The 18,024-nt window shown below is 44.3% G+C and overlaps 1 protein-coding gene and 1 non-coding gene across 11 annotated transcripts in view; both read right to left on the minus strand.

Moving 5' to 3' along the window:
• Positions 1-236: 236 nt before the first annotated feature.
• PUS7L (pseudouridine synthase 7 like) overlaps positions 237-18,024 on the minus strand; it is a 69,008-nt gene continuing 51,220 nt past the window's right edge. For 4 of the 10 annotated variants that reach the window (XR_016213205.1, XR_016213206.1, XR_016213199.1 and 1 more), the window contains 3 exons: positions 15,585-15,695; positions 4,700-4,854; positions 237-1,364 (listed from right to left, as the gene is read on the minus strand). The gene's annotated coding sequence lies outside the window, so the exon portion shown is untranslated. Of the gene's footprint in view, positions 1,365-3,984; positions 4,171-4,509; positions 4,855-15,584; positions 15,733-18,024 lie in introns of those variants that run through there. The other 6 variants (XR_016213200.1, XR_016213198.1, XR_016213203.1 and 3 more) reach the window with 3 other exon arrangements.
• LOC127492204 (U6 spliceosomal RNA) lies at positions 7,641-7,746 on the minus strand. The gene has a single exon (XR_007921364.2). It is a non-coding gene; the product is annotated as a U6 spliceosomal RNA (small nuclear RNA).

An 18,024-nucleotide genomic window follows, 5' to 3' on the forward strand; every position in this document is an offset into this window, starting at 1 on the left:
GCAGATATAACAAGGACCATCAATGTTGAAAAAAAGATAATGCAGCTTGGGAACATTTGTCACTGATCACAAGTGAAATGCAAACACAACGATGAAATGTCACTGCACACAGCCAGAAGAGCTCAAACTAAGAGACAGACACAACAGGTACTGACAAGGCTGCAGAGAAATGGAAGCCCAATACAGTGATGATGAGGACATCAAATGGTACAACCACTCTGGAAAACAGTTGGGCATTTCCTCAAAACGTTAAATGTAGAGTTTAATATATCCCTGAGACAGTAGAGCTCATGTCCTCCCAAAAAGATGTAGGAAAATAGTTACAACAGCATTACTCAGAATAGTCACAAAGTAGAAACCACCCAAAAGTGCATCAGCTGATGAATGGATAAACAAGAATCCGAACAACAGAGTATCACATACAGTCAGCCCTTTGTATTTGAGTTCTGCATCTAGCGATTAGACTGACCACAGAGAATGTTCAGAAACAGAGGGGGGTCTGCCCTGAATATGCACATCTTTTTCTCATCATTATTCCATCAGTAATACAGTGTAATAACTATGTGCATAGCAGGTACACTGTGTGAGGTGCAGCAGGTAATATAAAATACACGGTCTAGGAAAATACCGTGCCATTTTATATAAGGAACTGAGCATCTATGGATTTTGGTATCCCTAGGGGTGCTGGAACCAAGCCTCCTGAGGTGCTGTAGGAGGACTGTACCCATGAGAAGGAGTAAGGAGCTGACATATCTGACGACTTGAGTGAACCCTGGGTTCATCACGCTGCATGAAGAAAGGCCACTTTGTGTGTGATTTTATACACATTCAGTGTACAGAAAGGGCAAACCCTGAGACTCAGACAGCGGAGGAGATGCCAGGGGCAGGAATAAGGTGGGAACGGAACACAAGAGTACAGAGGTTCAGGGCTTCTCTGGGGGATGATCAAAAGGATATGGAATTGGTGGCGATGGCTGCACAACTTTGTGAATTACTAAAACTTCTGAATTACATTTTTAAAAGGTAGATTTTAAGAAATGTGAATTATACCTCAATTTAAGGCATATCTACTACCGAACTATCAACATTAGGATACTGCAAATCTGCATTAGCTCTGTTTCATTTTTCTTTACAATGCTATTCAAAAGTATGAAAATAGACCAGATTCCAATGAGCATGGTATCTAGCTGGGCTGTATTAGTTTCTCATGGCGGCTTTAACAAATCACACATTAGTCTCATACGGCTCTGGAGGCCAGAGTGCAGATGCCAGTGGAGCTTCCGGGAGCTCTGTGGCTGCCCTGCTCCAGTCTCCGCCTCCATGGTCCCATGGCCTGCTCTCCTCCTGGGTCAAACCTGCATTTCCTGAGCAGCAAGAAAATCCAGGATCATCTCCAAGATCCTTAACTTAATCACACCTACAAACACTTTTTCCAAATCAGGTAACATTTCCATGTTACAGCGTTTAGTAGTTGATATATCTGGAAGCTCTCATTCATCCTACCTCAAGTCCCTTGCCAACGAGACACATTTTACTATATGAGCATAATATAATACAACCATTGAATATGTACAGGCATTGCTTATGTGAAAATGAATCTTTTCAATCAAACACAGCAAAATGTACTTAATCAAGGAAGTGCTCTCTGTTACAGTGGTGTTCCTGAGCCAATACACTCATTACCATGGCATGGCTCTTGCCCAATGTGCTTTTAGGACCCTACTGTTGGCCATGTCCCCAGATCCTCTGTAAATCACCAAGAAAACCCGCCTTATTGTTGTACAGTTGCCCATAATACAGGATTATTCACCTCACCCAACAGAATTAGCCCCAGAGAATTTCCAGTTCCTTGAAAAGATTAAATCCATCTGGTATTGTATAAGCCCTGCTGGTTGTATGTATTTTGGGAAAGAAAAAGCAAAAAGGAAAATCAACCAATATCTTAATAATTATGTCCAGAATAATTTGGCATACATTTTCACTGTCCTGTCCAAGTTCATGCTTACAAACATTATCATTATTATTATGCATTACATATTATATATTTTATAATAATATATTATACAATATTAAGTCAACGTTACTGACGTATAAGCAATTTTTGCTGTTACTACTATTATAATTGATCTTTTCACTTAAAACTATGTCATGAAAATGTATACATATTAATGGATATATGCATAAAATTGCAGCAATAGTTTTACCACAACTTATTCTGTCTTTTCCTTGTTTTGAGAAATTAGCATGGTAGAGATATTCTTTTACTACTACCATAATGATGCCACAAGCCACCTCATAGGCAACTCTTTACATTTCTCCAATCATTTCCTTCACAAATGTTTGTGGAACTAAAATTGCTCAGTTAAAGGCTGGATGCCCACGTATCTTAGCCCCAGTCCTGGGGGCTATGGCCACCATTGTCCTAGAGGTTGACCAGGTCAGTGATTGGCCTTCCACCATGAGGGGTGAGTTGGGAATAATGAGTAAGGGTTTGTGTGAGGGTAAAAACACGGTGGTTGGGTGGTGAAGAGAGAGCCCTTGGAGCAGGGGCTCAGGGAGTGCTGTGCTGAGACATACTGAGATTAAGATCCTAAATAGCGGGGCCAGCACTGTAGCACAGTCGGTTAAAGTCCTGGTCTGCAGTGCCGCATCCCATATGGGTGCTGGTTCAAGCCCTGGCTGCTCCACTTCCTATCCAGCTCTCTGCTGTGGCCTGGGAAAGCAGTTGAAGAAGCCCAGGTCTTTGGGCTCCTTCCCTGTAAGGGAGACCCAGTGAAATCTCCAGGCTCCTGGCTTCAGATCAGCACAGCTCCAACTGTTGCTGCCACTGTGGGAGTGAACCAGCGGATGGAAGACCTTTCTCTGTCTCTGCCTCTCTGTAACTCTGCCTTTCAAATAAATAAAATAAATCTTTAAAAAAAAAAAAAAAAAGCCCCTAAAGAGCAGCAGTGACACAGGGAAACGGCTTCCAGCAGAGAGCGCATGTGCAGCAGGCGAGCCAGGAGGGACACAGGCGTCTCGGTTTGGTGGGAGTCACATGTGAGTGTAGACAAAGAGTTAGTCTATCAGCTCAGTAAGGAAATTTCACACACACACACATATGTAACAGTTTAAAATTGTGATCTCATTTGTAATTAAAGAACCCAATTTTTTAAAAAAAGATTTGTTGATTTGAGAGGTAGAGTTATATATATATATATATATATATATATATATAGAGAGAGAGAGAGAGAGAGAGAGAGAGAGAGAGAGAGAGACTTCCATCTGTTGGTTTACTGTTGTTCAAATAGCCACAATAGCCAGATCTGGGCCAACCTGAAGCCAGGAGCCCGGAGCTTCCTCCAGGTCTCCCAAGCGGGTGCAGGGGCCCAAGCACTTGGGCCATCTTCCACTGCCTTCCCAGGCCATAGCAGAGAGCTAGATCAGAAGAGGAGCAGCTGGGACATGAACTGGCAGCCATCTAGGATGCAGGCACCACAGGCAGAGGCTTAACCTACCACGGCACAGTGCTGGACGCAAACACAACTTTTTTAATGTTAAAACTTAAAAAAAAAATCCTGCCTATTACACTGACAATGCTTCAAGAGAATCAGCATCCAAAATTGGCCAGTGACGCTGTGAACAGTGACGACTCTTGGTGGCAAAGAGCACGGCTGGGGCGGAGAAGGTGCATTAACACAGCCTTCACGGTCTCTCTGCGTCTCAGCGGCCACAGCAACAACACAGCCTCACAGGGACACTGGGATGACTCAGTGTGTGCAAGTGATGACAGCAGCAGCTGGCGCACAGTGAGTACTCACACACCCGACCACTCTATCCATATACTAAGTCACAGCAGACTTTTGGCTGATTTCCCATTGTCCCAGCCTGACATTGGTGCAACATTGTACATGTCCTTATGATATGTTAATTGCTGAAGTCTTATTTTTTTTTTTTTTTTTTTTAGATTTTATTTGAGTTACAGAGAGAGGTAGAGACACTCACAGAAAGAGGTCTTCCATCTGCTGGTTTGCTGGCCAAATGGCTGCAACGGGCGGAGCTGGGACAATCCAAAGCCAGCAACTTCTTCCAGGTCTCCCACATGGCTAGAGGGCCCAAGGACTAGGGCCATCTTCTACTGCTTTCCCAGGCCATAGCAAAGAGCTGGATCGGAAGTGGAGCAGCCCAGACCTGAATGGGAGCCCATAAGGGATGCTGGCACTGCAGGTGGTGGCTTTACCTGCTATGCCACAGGCCCAGAGGCCTTTGCTTTTTGATGGACACATTTAACCCCTTACCTTTTGATGATAAATTATCTATTTAGCTTTGTTTCTTTTGTTTTCATTACCACTGCTTATCAACAGCGTCACTGTGCTGTAGATTTCTCACCTGTATAATAGGATTAACAGCAGGACCTACCATATGCTATCGTTGATTTAACATGAGGGTACTTTGAAAGGTTCATGGGAAATGCAATCAATAGTACGTTTATTTTGGTGCAAAAATTTTTCAAGAAAAATACCAGAAATATGCTTGTAGATGTTATTTTATTTCTATGCCTCATTCTAGATATACTTAATTTGGTAGTTGATAAGATACATTGTAAATACATTGTGAGTTTTTATATTTAAAAACTGCAGTGACTGCCCTGAGGTGTTCCCCAATGACTACACTATTTCCAGTCTTACTTTCAGAGCATCTTCAGCCTGAACTAACTCACCTGTGGGGGCAGAGTGCTCACTGTCACCAGCAGCCCTTCCCTCTCCAGTGAGTACAGAACTCCCTGACTCACAGTCACACTCACGGCCTCCTGGACTGCCGCAGCAGGAGTGACTTCCCCGCCTCCAACGCAGTTCCATGTAGCATGTGACAGCTCTGCAAGAACACGCAAAGCCTCTCTTTAAACACAGGTGGGCCACACTTTCTGCCCTTTAGTTGGTCTGTTTTCCTCTCCTGTCTGGCGGAATGTGGATGGAGCAAGTGTCAGGAATGGAAAACCTACACACTGCAAGACAAGCAGCAGTAGGCCTTAGTGGTACAGAAGGTTAAGGGTCCTCCTGCAGCGCCAGCATCCCATATGGGGATCACTTCAAGTCCTGGCTGCTCCACTTCTGACCCAGCTCTCTGCTAATGTGTCTCACAAAGCCGCAGAAGATGGTCCAAGTACTTGGGCCCCAGCACCCACGTGGGCAGCCTGGAAGAAGCTCCTGGTTCCTGGCTGCAACCTGGCGCAGCCCCAGCCATTTCAGCCATTTGGGAAGTGAACCAGTGAATGGAAGATATTTCTCTCTCTCTCCCTCTCTCCCACTCTCCTTCTCTCTCTGTATCTCTGTCTGCCTTCCAAGTAAATAAATTCTTAAAAAAAAAAAAAAAAAAAAAAAGCAGCTGGAGGAATCTGGTTGCAGAATGGCTCCCCTTCCACGTCCATCCGTGTAAGTGAATGGATCTCCCTCTTAAGCTGTCCATGCCTGGGCACAAGTAATGCTACACTGCTACATGTTACTCTGACCGTGAGCACCCATGCTAACACTGTCCAGGCAGATGTCCTGCCCCACGTTCCAATGCAGGAGACCTCGTGCACACTACCTACACAAGCTTACAGCTGCAAGGAGTGGATATTTATGTCTGATATCAAATAATACATATCTTTAGTTACTTCTGGTAGGTATAGAAAAAGTAGCAAACATAATCAATGGAAAAATTCCCTTGGATGTGACACATGGGAATGTAAACTCTATATCTGTCATCCAAATCACTTAGTTATCAACTGGCCCAATGATTTAGCTCTATCATAACCTTCAAGGAGACAAACCATACATATACGAATCAATAAAATAATCAGGTTCAAAAACACGCTCTGAAAAATAAATAGAATGGTTAGTCAACGCATTCATTCATTGAGTGAACATTTATTAGATCTCACATTATTTCCTCTGCTGACTTATTCACACAAACCAGCACACAAGACAATTCTGTCAGAATATCTCACTTTTATATCTACAGAGAAATAACTGCTCCACTATCATACCAGAAATTACTGCAGCTTGCCCTTTATAACTCATAACTAAAGTGAGCCAGCTTCGTCAAAATCTGTTGAAAACCTGAAGTACGGGTGTGCTGAGGCTATCACAACTATTCAGATTGCTAAATGCAAAGGGTGGATTTCACAAGGGTGCTGGCATGTGTGCAGTCATGACTCTCGGTTCACTACTCAGTGCTGCATCTGATTAGATTACAGGGCCGTGCCCTGAGAACACAATACTCCTTCTCTGACACGTAACGCTTACGTTATACAACGACAAGGGTGTTTCACACAACTTTGATTAAAACAGAAAAGATGGAGGCTACAGGAGCAGATCAAACACTCTGGTTCTGAGAGAGCCTATGCTAAGGCCATGACTAAAGATGGCCTTTGTAGGCAGAGATTCAAGCTGAGAAATCAGGATTGGCTGGACCTGGCTGGCACTTGGGGGTTAACCGTCTGGAAGGAGGAGAAGTGATGGGGAGCACTGGGTGGTCGGGCTCTGGCTGCACGAGGTCAGAAACTCAAGCCAAAGAGCTCATTCCCCAGTAGAAAACCGAGCAGCAGAAACGGAGCTATTGTTGGGATTGAAGATTGAGTCCGGGGCTGGCGCTGTGGCGTAGTGGGTAAAGTCGCTGCCTGCAGTGCCAGCATCCCATATCGGCACCGGTTCGAATCCCGGCTACTCCTCTTCCGATCCAGCTCTCTGCTATGGCCTGGGAGAGCAGTAGAAGATGGCCCAACTCCTTGGGCCCCTACACTCGTGTGGAAGACCCAGAAGAAGCTCCTGGCTCCTGGCTTCAGATCGGCACAGCTCCAGCTGTTGCGGCCAACTAGGGAGTGAACCAACGGATGGAATACCTCTCTCTCTCTCTCTCTCTCCCCCCTCTCCCTCTCTCTCTGCTTCTCCTTCTCTCTGTGTATAACTCTGACTTTCAAATAGATATATAAATCTTAAAAAAAATATTAAGTCAACCTGGGCCTCTCTATGCATTTAGCCCAGGGATAGAAGAGACTAGAGTTAGATTTCACATAGCCTCGGCTGGGAAGGAGTGACACAATGGAGAACAGGGCAGTTCTTGATAAAGGGATTCAAACTGTAGGTATGTTAGACTTCCTTGAGCTAATTTATGGGCATGGTAAGAGTTTCATCCAACACCAAACTAATGATGAAGTTGTCCAATTAGGATCCTTTAAAATCAGGAGGTGGGTCAGTTTCCTGGAGACTCTGAGACCTAGTGGACAGAACTAAGTACTGCTGACTAGTCTGTGTCTTCAAAAGGATAAGGAATAACCTAAATTATTTCTGCAAACTATAAATAAGACATTTTGTTTCAAATGTGAGAGTATGGAGTTTTGCTCTGTAGACTCTAGGTCTGAGTGAAAACTCCTTAACCAACAGGTTGTCACGTGGAGTCCTAACAGAAGAAAAGTGGTCAGAACACAGGGACAGGCAGGACACAGGGGCTGAACCCCCAAAACTGACACAGAGATGCTCAAGTCTTTTAACACACTGAGTCACTCACTTTCACCAAAATCTGCTTACTTATCTCCCAGAGTTTTCATAGAGATTTCTATCTTATCCAAATGTTTTTATTTTTGATTTTTTAATTTAAGGTAAACAAATTTCAAGTAACTCATATATACTGATTTATCAGGAATTTGCATTTCATCCTTGTGCAGAGGCCATGCCAATCTCCGTAGCACTCCAGTTTTATTAGTATAGGTGCTGCCAAAACGAGCACTATCCAAATGTTTTTAAAGGTTTGTTTTATTTATTAGAAAGGCATAGAGTGAAAGCGATCTTCCAACTGCTGGTTTACTCCCCAAACTGCTGCAACGGCCAGGGCTAGGCCAGGCTGAGGCCAAGAACCTGGCACTCCACCTGAGTCTCCCATATGGCTATCAGGGATCCAAGTAATTGGGCCATCTTCTTCTGCTTAGTAGGGAGCTGGATCTGAAGTGGTACAGCCAAGGCTGAACGGGCACTCTGACACGGGATGCTGGTGTTGCAGGCAGCAGCTTAACCCACTGTGCAGTAACAATGACCCCTTTCTTATCCAAATTTTACAGACTCCTGAAATTCTATAATTATTTAAAAACATAAAATTTGGGGTCAGTATTGTGGTACAGTGGGTTACGCTGCCACTTGTACTCAGAACACTGGTTTGAGTCCTAGCTGCTCCACTCCCAACCCAGCTCCCTGCTAATGTACCTGGGGAGGCAGCAGAGAAAGGCCTAGGTGCTTGGGACCCTGTCACCCATGTGGGAGACCAGGATGGAGTTCCCAGCTCCTGGCTTCGGCCTGACCAAAACTTGGGTGTTGTAGCCATCTGGGGAGTGAACCAGCAGTTGAAGATAGATCTCTCTTTCTCTCCCTCCCTGTAAGTCTGTCTTTCAAATAAAATAAATCTTTAAATATATATGAAAAATCTTAGTTTATTAAGATTGATAGAAAGAAGCAGAGTTCATCCCATTATATAACTATAGAATGGACTCTAATGATACATATGTGATTACTATCAGATCAACTTCAACTTGTTCTGCTGTTGTCAGCACAGAAAAATGGTGAAGTCTGAACAAAGCAGCAGATAGAGAGATCATATCATAAGAAAATCAGGAGAACAAGATTCCTGAGAGAGGAGAAAAAAAAAAAAGCAGATGAAATCTAATGTAACAGGATACAATTACAAATGGGGTTTCAGACGAGCTGTCAGTACTCCAGGCAATGGGAGACGATTTGAAGACTCAAATTAAAAACACATTCGACCAACAAGAAACATATTTGGTGAGGAAGGCAGATGTAAAAGCTTGAGGGGAAGAAGGGAAATAGGCAAAGGAGCAGTGAACAGGACAAGAGCGACCCAGCTACGCGGTGTCAGGGAGCGAGGCGGAGAGCAGCGGCTGAACACAACCTGGACACACACAGAGGGACTCTGCAAGCCCAGCAGGGGCTTCAGGTCAGAGCCCACCTGCACACCGCAAACGGAAGCTGATCTGTAACCCACTCTCTCCACTCTAATGTTCTTGAGGTGAGCAAAGAGGAACCTGCAGAGAGATGACCAGGGGAGGAACTCAAAGACGTGAACGGGGAACCACACCACGAAACCTGAGTAGGAAAAGATCTCAGGCAAGGGACAACTCCTTGGTCCCCTCATTCAGTTTCTGCAGGATGCAGAGCACTCAGAGAGTGGTCTTCTGTCTGAGTCTTGGCTCCATCTCCTACAACATCATCTACTACAAGTTCTTACTTCCTTTGGGCAAAGGGGGAGAATAGCATAAGTTTAACTGTATCATTATCAGGACTATATCCAGTGAACTGTGCTAACTACCTGCATAAACGATACTTGGTATTACTGAAAAATACAGACAGATACTTGCTTTTACCAGAAGAGGAAACCACCTAGAAAAGTTGAGTCGTGCGCTCAGAGGACAATGGGGACCGACAAACATTTGCCTAGTGCAAGCCAGCAAGAGGCCAGGATTCTAAACCACTTAGAGCTTATCTGCAGTCACTCTCGGTACAAACAAATAGAACTAGGATGTACGATTCTGGGTGTTCTCACCATAAGGAAATGTTAAATGTTTGGATGGACAGCTATATTTACCCTCACTGGACACCATCCAACGTATACATGTGTTGAAGCATCAAATAGTACCCAACAGATATGTCCAATTTTCTTTACATCACTATTCCATTTTTTTTTTTTTTAGTTAAAAAAAATTCTTGGCTATACGTCTCAATGCATGATTTCAGCAAATACAGAATCCAATTGAGTACAAGTTATGTAGAATGCTGAATAATAAGGCAACCAAAAGCATATCACAAAGGAACCTCAGGTAAGATGGGCGTTTGGGAAGGGAGGTTTAAAGGAAGTGAATGTGGAAGACCTCCTGGAAGACGGAAGACTGGACTGTGATTATGCACACAGTTGGACGCAGTGAACAAAGATGAGCAATGAGGGCAGAAGGAAGCACAAAGTAATGAGGCTAACAACGTAAAGCGCAGACATTGAGATCTCTTAGCTGCATTTCAAGAGAGAGCTAAAAATGAAACGCAACACAAACGTGAACCCCGTGTACTTTTTGCTGCAAGCAATGATTCAATTCCAGCACAGAGTACAGACCTCAGCAATTTACGATGGCACTTCAAAGCAGTATACGGAAAATGGAATTATCTTCAGGCAAAAAAGTGTTTAAATTCATGCATGATTTTTTTCATGATACACATTTTCCATGAACTTTTAAGAGCTCGCATTGTATTTACTATTTAAGAAATGTTTTAAAATAAATGATTATGGGGTACACCAACCAGAAACCAAAAAAAAAAAAAAAAAAAGAAAAAAAAGAAAATCTAAACCAAAATAAACACAACTACAAACTTTCAAAAATATCTTTTATTTAGACAAAGTAATACCACTAGAAAATAACCTTACTTGAATGGATGGTGTGGTGTAGCAGGTAAATTCGTTGCCTGCCGGCAACACCAGCATCCCATATGGGTGTGGGTTCAAGACCCAGCTGCTCCACATCCAATCCAGCTCGCTGCTAATGTGCCTGGGAAAGCAGCAGAGGATGGCCCAAGTGCTTGAGGGCCTGTACCCACATGGGACACCTGAAAGGAGCTCTTGGCTCCAGGCTTTGGAATGCCCAGCCCTAGCTGTTACAGCCATTTGGGGAGTAAACCAATGAATGGAACACCTTTCTCTCTCTGTCTCTCCCTCTCTCTTTCTGTAACTCTGCCTTTCAAGTAAATAAAAATAATTCTTCAAAAAAAACCAAGAAAGGAACCTTATTTTAAAATATTACTTTCTAATTTTAATGCCTATTTTCAGATTCAAGGTTTAAAAGAATTGGGGCCATTGTTATGGTGTAGTGGGTAAGGTCTCTGCCTGAGTCACTAGCATCCCATACAGGCGCCAGTTCAAGTCCTGGCTGCTCTACTTCAATCCTGCTCTCTAGTAATGCGCCTGGGAGAGCAGTGGAAGATGACTCAATACTTGGGGCCCTGCACTCATGTGGGAGAACTGGATGAAGCTCCTGGCTCCTGGCTTTGGCCTGGTCCAGCCCTGACCATTGCAGCCATGTGGGGAGTGAACCATCAGATGGAAGATCTTTTTCTCTCTCTCTCTTCCTCTTTATTTCTCTTTCTCTCCCTGTTTCTCTATAACTGAACCTTTCAAATAAATAAATCTGTTAAAAATTATATCCAGTTTTAAAAATGCTGATTTCAATTAGTCTTGAAAGGAGTTATGACTAATACTTGTAACATTTTTATGGTATTAACAAAAAACCTTGTTAAATTTCACTGTAACATGGTTTTGAAAGCATAAAAACTGCATTCTTTTTTTTTTTTTTTCTGACAGGCAGAGTGGACAGAGAGAGAGACAGAGAGAAAGGTCTTCCTTTGCCATTGGTTCACCCTCCAATGGCCGCCGCAGCCGGCGCACCGCGCTGATCCGATGGCAGGAGCCAGGTACTTCTCCTGGTCTCCCTTGGGGTGCAGGGCCCAAGTACTTGGGCCATCCTCCACTGCACTCCCGGGCCATAGCAGAGGGCTGACCTGGAAGAGGGGCAACTGGGACAGAATCCGGCGCCCCGACAGGGACTAGAACCCAGTGTGCTGGCACCACAGGCGGATGATTAGCCTATTGAGCCGGGACGCCGGCCAAAAACTGCATTCTATAATCTATACTTTGTGGGAATTTTGAAAACACAAAGTTGAAACTAAAACCAGAAATACAATGATTAACAAATAAGAGTACAAAATCTGTGTTTCATGTAAAACTCAGTTGTCGAAGCTTTCGGATGCTTTCAGGGAGCAAAGATTGGGGATGAATTCCTGCTCCCTGCATCTGCTCTGCTCTTTGGGTTCCTGACAAAGCTGCAGGCTATGAAAGCCACAGGTGTTGTCCTTTGAGAGTGAGCAGCTTTGCTCGGGCCAGTCTCTGGACAACTTCTGGGTAAGACCGCAATGTATCATGACCAAAATACGTCCTCCCCTAAAGCATTCCTTAGGAAGACGTGTACAATACCTGGCAGGAACAGCACATTCCACCACGGAATCCATGGTTAATACCCTTTGCTGGCTAAGTTACATATTTTCCTGGTAGGAGTTATTTCTCTCAAGGACTTATTTATGGGCATGGGAAATAAAGAGGCACCTGGCATGGCTCAGGTGTCATTTAGGATTCTTTGGTAACAAGCAGCAGAAACCAAACCTGGCTACCTTAAGTCAAAGCAAGCACAATATGGCAGCTCACAGGACCCAAGGAAGGGATGAGCATGCAAGGGAAAGGTGAAGCCAGGCCACTGGAAGCCTGCCCCATGCACACGGCGACTCTGCTCGGTCAGGAGCCGCACTTGCTCCTATCTCTGCGTTTTTGCAGTCTTCCTGGAGAGCAGCTGGTGGGCTACATTTGAGTTGCTCCCCTTTCTAGTGACAGGGCTGGCAAAGAAACAGAGCTCTTCTTTGTTTTCTGGGGAGCAAATCAAGGCCAAGGTTACCCACGATGAAGCAGAGTCAAGAGGGAAAACCCAAACCACTGCAGTAGAGGGTCCTTCTGGAAGGTTCTCAAGTGAAGCACCCTGACACCAGGAGGCAACAGTGCAGGAGGACGAATGCACCTGCAAATTCACCCAAGATACAGACCATAAGCTGTGAGAGCCGTTAGCTGCTGCTTGAGCAGGGACGAAAACCATGAACGCGGAATCCACTGCCCCGAAACCAAAAGTCAAGAAAAACCACATGCCAAATAAGGACAGGGGTATTTACTAATTCATATGAATTTAAAAAATACCAAAAAACAAACAAAAAAAAAAACAAAAAAAAAACAAAAAAAAACCCCTAACAGCAGAGGGTCGGAGCACCAACTGGTGCCAGTCATGTAACTGTGTGTGCCACAAATACTTTCATTCCACGACAGACCAGCACTCCTATGACCTATTCACACAACTCACACACTGCTGAACCAATCACTTCTACCCCACCCACACCAGCCACTTCAGCATTAGGTTCAGCTTCTTCCTCTGAGCTGGATGCTTCCCTCGATTCCCCCTAATCCCTGGCCGGACACACAGGAAAAGAGGTCGGCCCTGTCTTCAACACCTGTGCAGAGACCCTGCCCTGCCCTTGCTTCCCTGGGGCTCAGCCCTGGGGCCTATAGGCAGCAAAGGGTCACCCACTGAGTAATGACCGCACTCGGGTCATCCTAAGGCCACAGGACTGTTCCCCATTCTTCTTCACTTTACAGACTGAAGACCAGAATCACTCTTCCCCCCACACCCCGAAAGATCTGAAATTGTTTTGCTTTTAATCCCCCCGCAAACCCAATCCTTTTCCTCCTGACAGGTGGGCTTCTCAAACACTTCCTAGGGAACAAACCCTCTGTGTCCTGGGCATGACCCCGGTACACACACCCCACCCTGAAGGACACCAGTGCTGGGCTGGCCAAGGTGACGCGCTGGCGGAAGGGAACTCCCCAGAGGATGGCAAGCTAATTGCACCCAGGGTCTCATTGACCTGTCTCTGAAATCCAGCTACACACACTGTGCTGCTTCTGTGCCACACAGCCCTCATCTGTGAGTGGCCATCCTGTGAGCTGTGTGAATTCACCATTAACTCCTGGTTGCAATGCGGACGAGAACCCACAGGTGCTGAATGTAGCTGTGGGTTTCCTGGATCTTTTCTCACCCCATGGAAGCCAAGGCCAGGTCACATCCACTGCCGGCCTTCCCTGATGCCGCCAAGCTTGTTTCCTGAGCTACGCCTGGCCCTGACGCTTCCCCAGAAGACTTACCACGTTGGTTCCAACCCCTACTTCCCTTCTCGGTGCAGTGTCACCAACTGAAAGGAGTCCCTCCCTGAGTCTCTCTTGGCTCTTCCCTCCCTGGCTGCACCCCTACACTGATTTCATGTGGATCTCTGTCCTTAATGTGCTGTACACTGAGGCTTAATGCTATAACGAGTACTCAAACAGTATATTTCACTTTGTGTTTCTATGGGGGTGCAAACTGTTGAAATCTTTACTTAATGTACACTAAACTGATCTTCTGTTAAAAAAAAAAAAAAAAGAAAAGAAACTATCAATTCCCAACTTGACTCTCACTGGGATTAAACATGACAATAGGTCTGATCTGATTTCATCATCATTTAAAAAAAAATCATCTATTATTTTTCACTTTATGTTTCTGTGTGGGCACAAACTGTTGAAATCCTTACTTAAGGTATACTAAGCTGATCTTCTGTATACTAAGATAATCGAAAATGAATCTTGATGTGAATGGAAGGGGAGAGGGAGTGGGAAAGGGGAGGGTGGTGGGTGGGAGGGACGGTATGGGGGGGAAAGCCATTGTAACCCATGAGACGTACTTTGGAAATTTATATTCATTAAATAAAAGATAAAAAAAAAAAAAATGTCTCTTGTTCGCCTGTTTACTTTGCCATCCCTGCTAGCAGGGACCATCTCTGTCTCTGTCTGGTTTGTTTCTGAGTCTCCAGCTCCTGGCAGACAGGATGAAATACAAATCATGACTTTTATGTCTCTATTTCTTTAAGACACAGATATGATAACCATACTTAGAAACAAACAGCCCAGAAGAACCCCTGGTGCAGCACTGCACACGTACAGAACTGCACTTCTCCCTCAGATGCTGGAAATACACAGTTGGCAAGTTACTGAGCATCTACCCCAGGACTGTGAGCTCTTTAAGAGCAGAAACTATGCCCATTCCTTTCATCACAATGCTCAGAATAGTGTCTACCTTGTAAATAAATGCTTGTTCTATCAATCAATCAATCAATCCATCCATCCATCTCTCTACCTCCAGAAAAATTCCATGTAGAAGGAACAGAGTCACTTGCAGACTTTAGTAAAGAGCTCCATCAACCTTATTATCTTGTATTCATTTATTCATTCCTAAGAATTACTGAGTTCCTACTGTATGACAGGCATGGTGTGGGATGGTGAGGATATAATGAGGAAAACTAGCCACTCACCCATCCACCCAACCAATCAATCAAGCAGCCAGCCAGGTCCCTGCCCTCACGGGCTATTATAGCATATTGAAAAGACAAGACGGAAATGATCATAGAATTAAACTTACACAGTTACAGAAGAGATGAGTGTGAGGGAAAGGATCTGAATTACTTGAAAATTATAGAGCACAACTATTTAAACCAGATGTTACCAAGTCTCTTGGATAAAACACATGTTACGGTCATTAAAGAAAATATTCTAAAGAGATAGCTGGATCTAGAGAAAGACAAAATAAACTTGTACTTTTGGCTCATTCATACAGGTTTACTAAATTATATTAACCACAGAGCAATTCATACATTCAAATATTTGTTTTTTGGGAAATTCCCTCCAACTCCCTCCTTTTCTAAGGGTATCAGCTGCCCTGCAGGCTCCTCTCCATGCAATGTCTCTCAGGCTGTCACAAGCAGTGCTGCCTCTTCGGAATTATCTGCTCTCACTGACCCTCTGATGCTAGAGACACTGGTCAACAACCTGGTTTAGGAACTCAAACATCACCCTACAAGAGGTACTGTTGCTTTTACAGACGGAAATAGTTTCCTTACCTGGTCCATTAGCAGTTTGTCCAGGTGATTCCAATGTTATTGTGGAAATAGTGACTTCTGCTGACTTTCATCTCTATGTCTCGAATGTTCAGTCAATAATCTCCACCAAATCTATAAAACCCCCAAGAAATTCTTGAATCAGACCAGCCTTTGAGAAAGCACATCCATTGTGGATATGGTTACATAAACCTGATGGTACCCTTTCTGTTTAATATAAGAGCATTAGTTTGTGTTTTTCCCCTCCTGCAAGTTAAGCCCTGATTACAAGTAGATAATGCAAAATGTATACTATGCAAATGTTACATGTTCTTGAAAAAATATATGGGAATGGAAACCACAGAAAGTCTGACTTTGATCTGGGTTACAAGTAAATCACTAAGCTATTTTATATAGTTTACAGCTTACTCCTACAATTGGAGTATCTCCCACACTGCTATGCCAAGAGTTATAAACTCCTCCATTTGTGAGCATATATTGTGCATGTGTGTGCACGTCTGTGTGTGTAAACTATCATCTACACATATACTGTGTATGTGTGTGCATGTGTGTGTGTGTAAACTATCATCTAGAGCTTTATTAGATAAAACTTTTCAATTGTTGACCCCACTGTCTTGTGAAACAAGTCAGTTTTTCAGTTAATTCTGTTGGGTTTTCCAAGTACACCAGGATACCTCAAAAAGTTCATGGAAAAATGGAATTAACAGATGTCTTTCAAATTTTTTGAAACACACTTTTTTTTATAATACAGATTTTACATAAACTTTTTGAAGATCCCTTGCCTAGTCTTCTCAAAGACTGACAGTTTCATCTCTTCATTTTAGGGTGCTGGCCAACATCCCCAGTCCAGCACTGGGTGACAGGGCTGACAGAGAGCTCTTGTTTCATCAGGACCCTGAGAACATGTCTAAGGCGTCCCCACTGATCATGACACCGCCTTTTAGAATCAGGCATACTTTGTCGTGGGAAGAAAGTGTTGATCTACTCTTGGTGTTTCCTCTGTTGGTTGTGAAACCAAGAATAGGCATTGAGTCTTGCCAGGTTCCTTCTTAGGATCTGTGGTTGCCCATATACCACCATTCTCAACAGCCGATTAGCAGAATGGCTTGTGCTGGTGTACACACCCAAAACCATCTTTTTACTCTTCAAAGTTAAGAATGTGGACATAATGCGCTAATTATTTTTTGTCAAGGGAGTTCTAAAACCATTTTGTTTTAAATTTTTATTTTATTTGGAAGGCACAGAGAGAGAGATCTCATATGGTGATTCACTCCCCCAAATGCCCATAATGGTCAGGACCAGGCCAAAGCCAAGAGTCAGCAACTCAATCCTGGCAGGGACCCAAGCACTTGAGCCATCACCAGCTGCCTTCCAGGATCCACAGCATTCCAGGAAGCTGGAATCCAGCAGGAATTCCAGCAGGAAGCTGGAATCAAGAGCAGAACTGGGACTTGAATCCACACACTCCAATACGGGATTGTGAACAAAGCGATGTCTTCACCACAATATCAAATGCCCATACTTCACACTGTGCTTCTGGATTCCGTTTGGTAATACGATGATAGATGATGGACAGACACATGCACCTATACAGGAGCATTTTTAGGTAATTATTCTAAAATTGATCTGTACTTTTACTGTTTATATTTAGCCCATTTCCAGTTTTGGTACTGTATTTTTTTAAGGAAGACATTCCTAACATTGAATATACAATGGGAAGCTTATGTGTCTCTCATATCACAATTCTAAGACAAGCAGTCCAGTTCACAGGCAGCCTCTGTTTGATGTGGTTATGCATGAACATAAGCTCATTCCATTTACTTCAACTCTTGGGGGCTGGCATTTGGTACAGTGTGAAGACACCACTTGGGGCACCTGCATCCATATAGGAATGTCTAGGTTTGAGTACTACTTTTTTTTTTTTTTTTTTTTTTGACAGGCAGAGTGGACAGTGAGAGAGAGACAGAGAGACAGAGAGAAAGGTCTTCCTTTGCCGTTGGTTCACCCTCCAATGGCCGCCACGGCCGGCGCCCTACAGCCGGCACACCACGCTGATCCGATGGCAGGAGCCAGGTGCTTCTCCTGGTCTCCCATGGGGTGCAGGGCCCAAGGACTTCGGCCATCCTCCACCGCACTCCCTGGCCACAGCAGAGAGCTGGCCTGGAAGAGGGGCAACCGGGACAGAATCCGGTGCCCCGACCGGGACTAGAACCCGGTGTGCCGGCGCCGCAAGGCAGAGGATTAGCCTACTGAGCCGCAGCGCCAGCCCCGGTTTGAGTACTACTTCTACATCTTATTCTAGCTTCCTGCTAATGCTTACTGTGGGGTACAGCAGATGATGGCTCAAGTACCTGAGTTCCTGCCACCCATGTGGGAGACCCAGATTGAAGTCTAGGCTCCTGGTTTTAGTCTGACCCAGCATCAGCTGTTGTAGGCATTTGAG

The sequence above is a fragment of the Oryctolagus cuniculus genome, chromosome 9 (genome assembly GCF_051225735.1).
Source record: "Oryctolagus cuniculus isolate XC-2025 breed Fujian yellow rabbit chromosome 9, ASM5122573v1, whole genome shotgun sequence".
In the NCBI taxonomy this organism is placed as follows: domain Eukaryota; kingdom Metazoa; phylum Chordata; class Mammalia; order Lagomorpha; family Leporidae; genus Oryctolagus; species Oryctolagus cuniculus.